Source organism: Salvelinus sp. IW2-2015, linkage group LG19 (assembly GCF_002910315.2).
Source record: "Salvelinus sp. IW2-2015 linkage group LG19, ASM291031v2, whole genome shotgun sequence".
Lineage (NCBI taxonomy): Eukaryota > Metazoa > Chordata > Actinopteri > Salmoniformes > Salmonidae > Salvelinus > Salvelinus sp. IW2-2015.
In genome coordinates, this window is record NC_036859.1 from 27,869,223 (window position 1) to 27,878,967 (window position 9,745).

Below are 9,745 nucleotides of genomic sequence, written 5' to 3' on the forward strand. Positions count from 1 at the left end.
CAGATCTCTACGTTGTTGGCGTGTCGCCCCTGGGGCAGTGTCGTGCCTCCTCCAGCACGACCCCGCGTAGCGACAACAGTGTGGGCAGACTGGGAGTGGAGAGCCCTGATCTGGAGAGACTCTAAACCAACCAGAACCATCATCAGTTCCTCTCTAGACACCACGTTACCCGTCCGCGTGGCGGAAACTCCCTGGGGGGGAGAGAGAGAGACGGGGGTGAGAGAGTAAGAGAGAGAGAGACGTGGGTGAAGAGAGAGAGAGAGAGAGACTGGTGAGGAGCGAGAGAGAGACGTGGGGAGAGAGAGGAGAGAACGTGGGTGAGAGAGAGAGAGAAAGAGAGACGTGGGTGAGAGAGGGAGAGAAGAGAGAGAGAGAGAGAGAAGAGAGAGAGAGAGAGAGAGAGAGAAGAGAGGAGAGAGACGGGGTGAGAGAGAGAGAGAGAGAGAGGACGTGGGTGAGATTAGACTGCAAAGAGATATTTAGATGTCAACAGTCAGTGATCCAATACTCTTGTAACATAACTCCAGGAGGTCAGGTCAGTGTCCTCCTCCACGCATGTGGACTATCACCAGGAGGTCAGGTCAGTGTCCCTCCACCATGGTGGACTATCTCCAGGTGGTCAGGTCAGTGTCCTACCTCCACCATGTGGACTATCCCCAGGTGGTCAGTGTCCTCCCTCCACCATGTGGACCTATCACCAGGTGTCAGGTCAGTGTCCCTCCTCCACCATGTGGACTATCCCCAGGTGGCAGGTCAGTGTCCCTCCTCCACCATGTGGACTATCACCAGGAGGTCAGGTCAGTGTCCCTCCCCCACCATGTGGACTATCCCCAGGTGGTCAGGTCAGTGTCCTCCTCCACCATGTGGACTATCACCAGGAGGTCAGGTCAGTTGTCCCTCCTCCACCATGTGGACTATCCCAGTGGTCAGGTCAGTGTCCCTCCACCATGTGGACTATCCCCAGGTGGTCAGTGTCCCCTCCTCCACCATGTGGACTATCACCAGGAGGTTAGGTCAGTGTCCCTCCTCCACCATGTGGACTATCACCAGGAGGTTAGGTCAGTGTCCCTCCTCCACCATGGGACTATCCCCAGGTGGTCAGTGTCCCTCCTCCACCATGTGTCCTATCCCCAGTGGTTCAGGTCAGTGTCCCTCCTCCACCATGTGGACTATCACCAGGAGGTTAGGTCAGTGTCCCTCCTCCACCATGTGGACTATCTCCAGGTGTCAGGTCAGTGTCCCTCCTCCACCATGTGGACTATCCCCAGGTGTCAGTGTCCTACCTCCACCATGTGGACTATCCCCAGGTGTGGTTGTTCAGGTGAAGAATATCTCTCTCAATGAACACCAGGTCATCTGGTTACCCTGTAGACACAGAGACACACACAGACATATCTTTTAACAGCAGAGATACACTAGCCAACTTTCAGTTCACTGCTCTTCTGGCTTCTTGACACAGACACAACCTTTTACTCGTTACGAATAGTTCATTCACGTCAAGTAAGGCAAACACATACTTTCTTCCATAGACATCAAAGGATACCAGGCACTCGGGTTAAATGTAGAAAGTACATCTTGGTAATCTGTTCAGATGTAAAGCCATGGTACACTGTGGGGGTTGTTTACCTTGAGAATGATGTCAGTCGAGAGGCCTCGTGGGTAGAGAGAGAACATCTCCTCTCATAGTCTGAGTGTGGAGACTATACCGCAGATAGCCTCCATAAGACGATACCTAGACAGAGATGAAGACAGAGAGAGAGGGGAGGAAAGGGATGGAGAGAGAGAGAGAGGGGGAGGGAAAGGGATGAAGAGAGAGAGAGAGAGAGGGAGGAGAGGATGGAGAGGAGAGAGGGGGGGAGGAGGGATGGAGAGAGAGAGAATGAAGCACAGCGAGATAGAGAGAGCAGAAGACAGACAGACAGACAGACAGACAACAGACAGACAGACAGACAGACAGACAGACAGACAGACAGACAGACAGAAGACAGACAGACAGACAGACAGAGACAGACAGAGACAGACAGACAGAACAGACAGACAGACAGACAGACAGACAGACAGACAGACAGACAGACAGACAGACAGACAGACAGACAGACAGACAGACAGAGAACAGACAGAAGACAGAGCGACAGACTTGTGGTCAGACAATAAATCCTAGAGGAAATAACTAAGTATGTCAAAGAGAGAGATAAAATCTAACATGAAAGGTGTTATATTCTAGACAAAACAACCATCATTATCTCTATAACCGCTGGCTGTCTACACTTCCTCTTTATGTGTGTGTGGTGTGTGTGTGTGTGTGGTGTGTGTGTGTGTGTGTGTGTGTTGTGTGTGTGTGTGTGTGTGTGTTGTGTGTGTGTTGTGTGATGTGTGTGTGTACTATACGTAGCCCGTAGCACTAGTGTAATCTGATGTAGACGCCCCAGCGAACCCTCCCCACCAGCCCTCTCCCTCTCCTTGGCATGGTGAACACAGTACCTCTATGAGGGCCCTCTGGCTAAATAACACCTAGTGAAGCATTCATTCCACCCCTCCCAGGCCCCGCCCGCTCCCGCCTGCACAAGGCCCCGGGTTATTGTTGTGTTTAAGCCTTTTCCTCCTTTGCCTTTGTCTTGTGAAACAACCTCTGTCGACTACAGGTGTGACTCCATTTTAACTCTTGGACCCACTGCGAGTCTTTGTGACTCCATTTTAACTCTTGGACCCACTGCGAGTCTTTGTGACTCCATTTTAACTCTTGGACCCACTGCGAGTCTTTGTGACCCTGGAGTCGTTGCAATGTATGTTACTATGCGTAAAATATATGTTTTCTATTACTAGTTACTGTTACGGATACAAGTGTTYTGTGTGTATCCTGTGTGTATTTCTTTTTCTCTCCTTCTCCCCTACTCACAGGTGACAATCATCATTCCCCAATCAGTCATCAATCAGTCGCTAATCAGAAGACACCTGCTCCTTTTCTCCTACCCAATCACAGTTCCTTTCCCTTGGTTTAAAAACCCTGTCAGTTGTGTTCTCTACAGCTCAATCTCTCTGTAAATGCCATATGTTTGTAGAGCTCTTGTGTGGTTTAGCATCTACATGTCACTTTGTCCCCACCTGTGAGTATTGTGTTTGTTATGGTGTTTGTTTGATAGTGGGAAAAGGGGGTAACCAGACAGGTCGCCCATGGGCATACACTACCCGTAGGTAAACTTTGTTAAATACACTAGTTAGAACTGGGYGGACCACCCACTGTATTTTTGGTTAGTTAGTTAGCTGTTGTTGAAATAGGCTAGTCTAGCTTAGGGGTGTTTTTGGATGCTTATTATTTCTTTCCTTGGGTCCAGCTCAGCCCCTTTTCCAGCGTCGTTAGGGGAGGGTTTGGCCGGGGTAGGCCGTCATTGTAAATAAGAATGTGTTCTTAACTGACTTGCCTTGTTAAATAAATAAATAAAAAATACATAAGGATTGTGTGTCCAAGACTTTGGGGACAATAAAGTTTACTGTATGGTGTGGTATCTTGTCTCCGTACCTTGTCTCCCAGGTAAGTTCTAGGAGCGTGCCAGAGGAGGTCTTGGTACACATCAGGTACATCACCAAGGTCCGCTTCCACCAAGTCCTGATCAGGATATACTGTCACAGGAACTTCCTGTCTGTCTGCTCCGAGCAACACCCAGTCCATCATATCCATCACCTGGAGGTTATTACAGTGTACAGGGTATATTAACATAACATTTATACACCGTCACAGGAACTTCCTGTCTGTCTGCTCCTAACAGCACCCAGCCCAGCATGTCCGTCACCTATAACAAAACATAACACTTCCTGTCTGTCTGCTCCCTATAGAGTAAATTAAATTAAATTGTTTAAATTATATATAGAATAAGTAGCCTACTCCTGTCTATACAGAAGAAAAATAAAACAATTTAAAATAAGTTACTACACCAAAAATGCCTGATTTAGACATGGATCATCATTAGTTTCTATAAGATGTAGATCGTTTTAAATGCGCCAGCATGCAATTTGGGCTCGGGAAATACCAAATACAGCGCCTTCGGGAAAGTATTCAGATCCCTTGATTTTTTCCACATTTTGTAACGTTACAGCCGTATTCTAAATTTGATTAAAGAATTTGCTAAAGTCCTCAGCAATCTACACATAATACCTCATAATGACAAAGCAAATCAGGTTTTTAGAAATTTTTGCACATTTATTTTAATTAATTTTTTAAAAATACCTTATTTACATAAGTATTCAGACCCTTTGCTATGAGACTCAAAATTGAGCTCAGGTGCATCCTGTTTCCATTGATGATCCTTGAGATGTTTCTACAACTTCATTGGAGTCCACCTGTGGTAAATTCAATTGATTGGACATGATTTGGAAAGGCACACACCTGTCTATATAAGGTCCCACAGTTTACAGTGCATGTCAGAGCAAAAACCAAGCAATGAGGTCGGAGGAATTTTTCGTAGAGCTCCAAGACAGGATTGTGACGAGGCATAGATCTGGGGAAGCATTGAAGGTCAGCAAAAACAAATGTTCTGCAGTAGTGAAGGTCCCCAAGAACACAGTGGCCTCCATCATTCTTAAATGGAAGATGTTTGGAACCACCAAGACTCTTCCTAGAGCTGGCAGCACGGCCAATCTGACGCAATCAGGGGAGAAGGGCCTTGGTCAGGGAAGTGACCAAGAACCCAGTGGTCACTCTGACAGAGCTCCAGAGTTCCTCTGTGGAGATGGGAGAACCTTCCAGAAGGACAACCATCTCTGTAGCACTCCACCAATCAGGCCTTTATGGTAGAGTGGCCAGACGGAAGTCACTCCTCAGTAAAAGGCACATGACATCCCGCTTAGAGTTTGCCAAAAGGCACCTAAAGACTCTCAGACCATGAGAAACAAGAGTCTCTTTGGCCTGAATGCCAAGCGTCATGTCTGGAGGAAACCTGGGACCATTCCTACCGTGAAGCATGGTGGTGGCAGCATCATGCTGTGGGGATGTTTTTTAGTGGCAGGGACTGGGAGACTAGTCAGGATCGACAGAGAGATCCTTGAAAGAAAACCTGCTCCAGAGCGCTCAGGACCTTAGACTGGAATGAAGGTTCACCTTCCAACAGGACAACAACCCTAAGCACACAGCCAAGACAACGTAGGACTGGCTTCGGGACAAGTCTCTGAATGTCCTTGAGTGGCCCAGCCAGAGCCCAGACTTGAACCCAATCTAACATCTCTGAAGACACCTGAAAATAGCTGTGCAGCAACGCTCCCCATCCAAACTGACAGAACTTGAGAGGATCTGCAGAGAAGAATGGGAGAAACTTCCCAAATACAGGTGTGCCAAGCTTGTAGAGTCATACCCAAGAAGACTCAAGGCTGGAATCACTGGTGCTTCAACAAAGTACTGAGTAAAGGGTCTGAATACTTTTTTTTTAATACATTTGCAAAAATGTAAAAAAAACTGTTTTTGCTTTGTCATAATGGGGTATTGTGTGTAAATTGAAGAAGGGAAAAAACGATGTAATCAATTTTAGAATAAGGCTATAACGTAACAAAATGTGGGAAAAGTCAAAGGGTCTGAATACTTTCCCGAATGCAACTGCAGATGATTGTTGAGTTGTGACTGTCGTGTTTATCTTGTTTTTTACAGAAAGTTTCTACTATTCTCACATATGACCACTTCTGTACGTCAGATCGACAGTTACTAACCTCCATTTCGACTTCAAATACGACTGCAACGCCCAACTGTTCGTATCGGACCTCATTCCTTTGTTCAATGGGCTACCAAAACGCCGCGGGAGACCAGATGGAGTCCGGGTGAAATTGAAGAGAAAACCCGAATGGCGCTCCCCTCCGTTCTATTGCCAAAATTGTTCAGTCACTGGAGAATAAGATGGATGAGCTTTGTTCGAGAGTCTCCTATCAGAGAGACTTGAAAAGCTGCTATATGATATGTCTTACTGAAACGTGGCTGGATGATGACGCTACGCACGTAAGTACTTCATCCGTAATTATCACGGCTGTTTACATCCCGCCCCAAGCCAACATCGCTCTGGAACTCAACAAACTGTATGGGGCCATAAAAAAAAACAAGAAACAATTTACCCAGAGGCAGCATTTCTGGTGGGCGGAGACTTTAACTCGGGGAGACTTAAAACCGTCCTACCTCACTTCTACCAATACCTCTTCTGCGCCACTAGGGGGCGCTAAAACTCAACCATCAGAAACACATACAAGGCCCTCTCTTCTCCTCCCTGCAGCAAATCTGAACATGACTCCATTCTCCTGCTTCCTGTTTACAAACAAAAGCTCAAACAGAAAGTACAAGTGATGTGCTTAATATGTAATGAAGCAGACACGAGGCTACAAGACTGTTTCGCTAGTACAGACTGGGATATGTTCCAGGATTCATCCGATGAATTGAGGAGTTTACCACAACAGTCACGGGCTTCATCAATAAGTGCATAGACGATGTCGTCCCCACAGTGAAAGCCCCTGTTTTTCCAGATGACTGTGTGATCTCGCTCTCCATGGTCGATGTGAGCAAAACGTTTAAAACAGGTTAACAATCACAAGGCCGGAATACCAGGGCGAGTTCTCAGGGCATGCACAGACCAGCTGGCAAGTGTCTTCACAGACATTTTCAATATATCCTTGTCCCAGTCTGTAATCGCAACATGTTTCAAGCTGACCACAATTGTCCCTGTTCCAACGAGCTACAAGGTAACCTGCCTAAATGACTACTGCCCTGTAGCACTCAGATCTGTTATTATGAAGTGCTTTGAAAGGCTGGTCATGACACACATCAACACCATCGTCCCAGACACCCTGGACCCACTCCAAGTCGTATACCGCCCCAACAGATCCACAGATGACGCAATCTAAATTGCCCTTCACACCACCCTCCCCCACCTGGACAACAGGGGAAATAACTATGTGAGAATGTTGTTCACTGACTACAGCTCAGCGTTGAACACCATAGTCCCCTCCAAGGTCATCACCAAGCTGGGGACACTGGGACTGAACATCTCCCTCTGCAACTGGATCCTGTACTTCTTGACGGGCCAGCCTCAGGTGGTGAGGTTAGGCAACAACACCTCCAACGTGCTGACCCTTAACATGGGGGCCCCTCAGAGGTTTGTGCTTAGTCCACTCCTGTACTCCCTGTTCACCCACGACTGTGTGACCACACACGACACCAACACCATCATCAAGTTTGCTTACGACACGACGGTTGAATCAGCCTATAGGGAGGAGGTCAGGAACTTAGCAGTGTGGTGACAGGACAACAACCTCTCCCTCAACGTCAGTAATACTAAAGAGCTGATCGTGGACTATAGGAGAAAGAGGGGAGAGCACGCTCCCATCCATATCGACAGGGCTGATGTGGATCAGGTAGAGTTTCTTGGCGTCAAGTTGATTGGCGTCAAGTTTCTTGGCGTCAACATCACTAAGGACCTAACATGCTCCACACACACCTGCACAGTCGTGAAGAGCGCATGGCAGTTCCTTTACCCCCCTCAGGACGCTGAAAAGATTTGGCATGGGCCCTCGGATCCTCAAAAAGTTCTACAGTTGCACCATCGAGAGCATCTTGACTTGCTGCATCAACGCGTTGTATGGCAAATGTACCGCCCTTGACCACAAAGCGCTACAGAGGGTGGTGCGGACAGCCCAGTACATCACTGGGGCCAAGCTCCATGCCATCCAGGACCTCTACATCAGGCGGTGTCAGAGGAAGGCCTGAAAAATGGCCAAATACTCCAGCCCCCCAAGCCATAGACTGTTAAATCTGCTACCGTCTGGAAAATGGTACCTGGAGAATCTGTTCTCGGACCAACAGGCTTCTACCCCCAAGCCATAAGACTACTAAATAGCCAGACTGCTATTTAGTCAATTAATGGTACCAGAACTATCTTGCACTGACGAGCGGTGAAATACTTCAAAATAATGTCAAGTGAACGATGGTTTACAGGAGGCGTTAATGTTACAGACCAGGATATGGATACTGGATATAGTCGCCTGTCTGTTTGTCTGTCAGTTAAATAATCTCTACCCGCTTTCAATATACAGTACTTCATATCCCTCATTTACTCAAGTGTTTCTATTATTTTGTCAGTTACCTGTTTATCACGATACCTAACTGTTAATACGTATTAGCACACTTTACTTATACCACTCAGCATTGAGTCAAAATATGCTTAATTTGTGTTGCAGCACATAAAAAGTATATCTGAGTTTTATGTCTGTTGTAATATAATCTGGGAACCTGTGGACAAAACATGGAACTGTTTAGCAAACACAGAAATATATAAACCCAATCCCTGTCTGCTGTACTGTCCTCTACCTCAGTCCGTCGTTTCTCTGAGCTGCGACAGCGGTTGGTGGCTCCGAAACAGAAACAGGAAGTGCAGCCTTTAGGGTTGGTGGGGTCAAGGTGGAAGGTTCCCACTCTGCATTGGTCACAACGACCACCCTGGACATTCTCCTGTCGGGGGAAAAAGGAGGTGGAAGACATCTTGTTGTCAATGATGTTCTTGAGAGGTTGAAAGTGACTACTGGTTGAAACATTGTCCGTCTAGTGCAGGGATACTCATCTACTACTGGTTGAAACATTGTCCGTCTAGTGCAGGGATACTCGACTACTACTGGTTGAAACATTGTCCGTCTAGTGCAGGGATACTCATCTACTACTGGTTGAAACATTGTCCGTCTAGTGCAGGGATACTCGACTGCTATYTGAGAAGGTTCGGTCACACACATTTCCTAGGTGGTGAAAGGTTCGGATGGATATTGTAATTTATCGGCGTAGTAAAAAAACAGACACCTTGCAATGCGTGTAACCCCAAACTGTTAAAACTGTTCACACCCCTCTTTGTTGGCTGAGAGAACATTTAGCTATTTAAGAGCTCCGTTTCTGCAATTCTACACATTTTGACATGGGACGGAGAGAAAAGGTTGCAGTTTTAAAGCTAATTTATCCCAATTCTACACATTTTGACATGGGACGGAGAGAAAAGGTTGCAGTTTTAAAGCTAATTTATCCCAATTCTACACATTTTGACATGTCTTATGTGCGTTCATGTGATACCTGAGCAGTGTTGACGGTAATGCATTACAAAACAATATCCCTCTAGAGTAATATATTACTTTTATGAGTAACGGAGTTATATAACGAGTTTCTTTGTTTAAATACTGAAATATTATTACGGTTGCTTATTCAAGTAAACGCGTCCGTTCCTTTCAGAATCATATCTCTACCTGTGTGTTATATTTACTATTTTAAAGCCTTGTCTCCTGCTAACAGAATTCTGTTTGTAGCTGCCTAGGGCTGTGTTTCTGAACCGCCTGTTCCTGTTCCCTTGTGTCTATTTATTTTACCCTCCATTCACGTTTATGACTGTCAATCGTAAATGATTCACCTTTTTCTTCAAGTTTTACTGGTAAAACGTCCATTAAAGCATCTCCATGCCAACCGTCTGATCTCTGTTTCATTCAAATCTGCATTTAAATCTTTTGGAATTAGGCTATGTAGTTTACAGTGTCGTTGGGAATGATGTAGTGTTTACTTAAAACTGTGTAACCTCAAACTGTTACTTAAACTGTGTAACCTCAAACTTTTACTTAAACTGTGTAACCTCAAACTGTTTTTTATTACTTAAACTGTGTAACCTCAAACTGTTACTTAAACTGTGTAACCTCAAACTTTTACTTAAAACTGTGTAACCTCAAACTGTTACTTAAACTGTGTACCTCAAGCTGG

At 46.0% G+C, this 9,745-nt stretch overlaps 1 long non-coding RNA gene across 1 annotated transcript; it reads right to left on the reverse strand.

Annotated features, from left to right (window-relative positions):
- Positions 1 to 946: 946 nt before the first annotated feature.
- Positions 947 to 8,491, reverse strand: LOC111979469 (uncharacterized). Its single transcript, XR_011481591.1, has 4 exons — positions 8,330 to 8,491; positions 3,518 to 3,679; positions 1,627 to 1,732; positions 947 to 1,365 (listed from the first exon to the last, which is right to left on the reverse strand). It is a non-coding gene; the product is annotated as an uncharacterized lncRNA (long non-coding RNA).
- Positions 8,492 to 9,745: the final 1,254 nt, after the last annotated feature.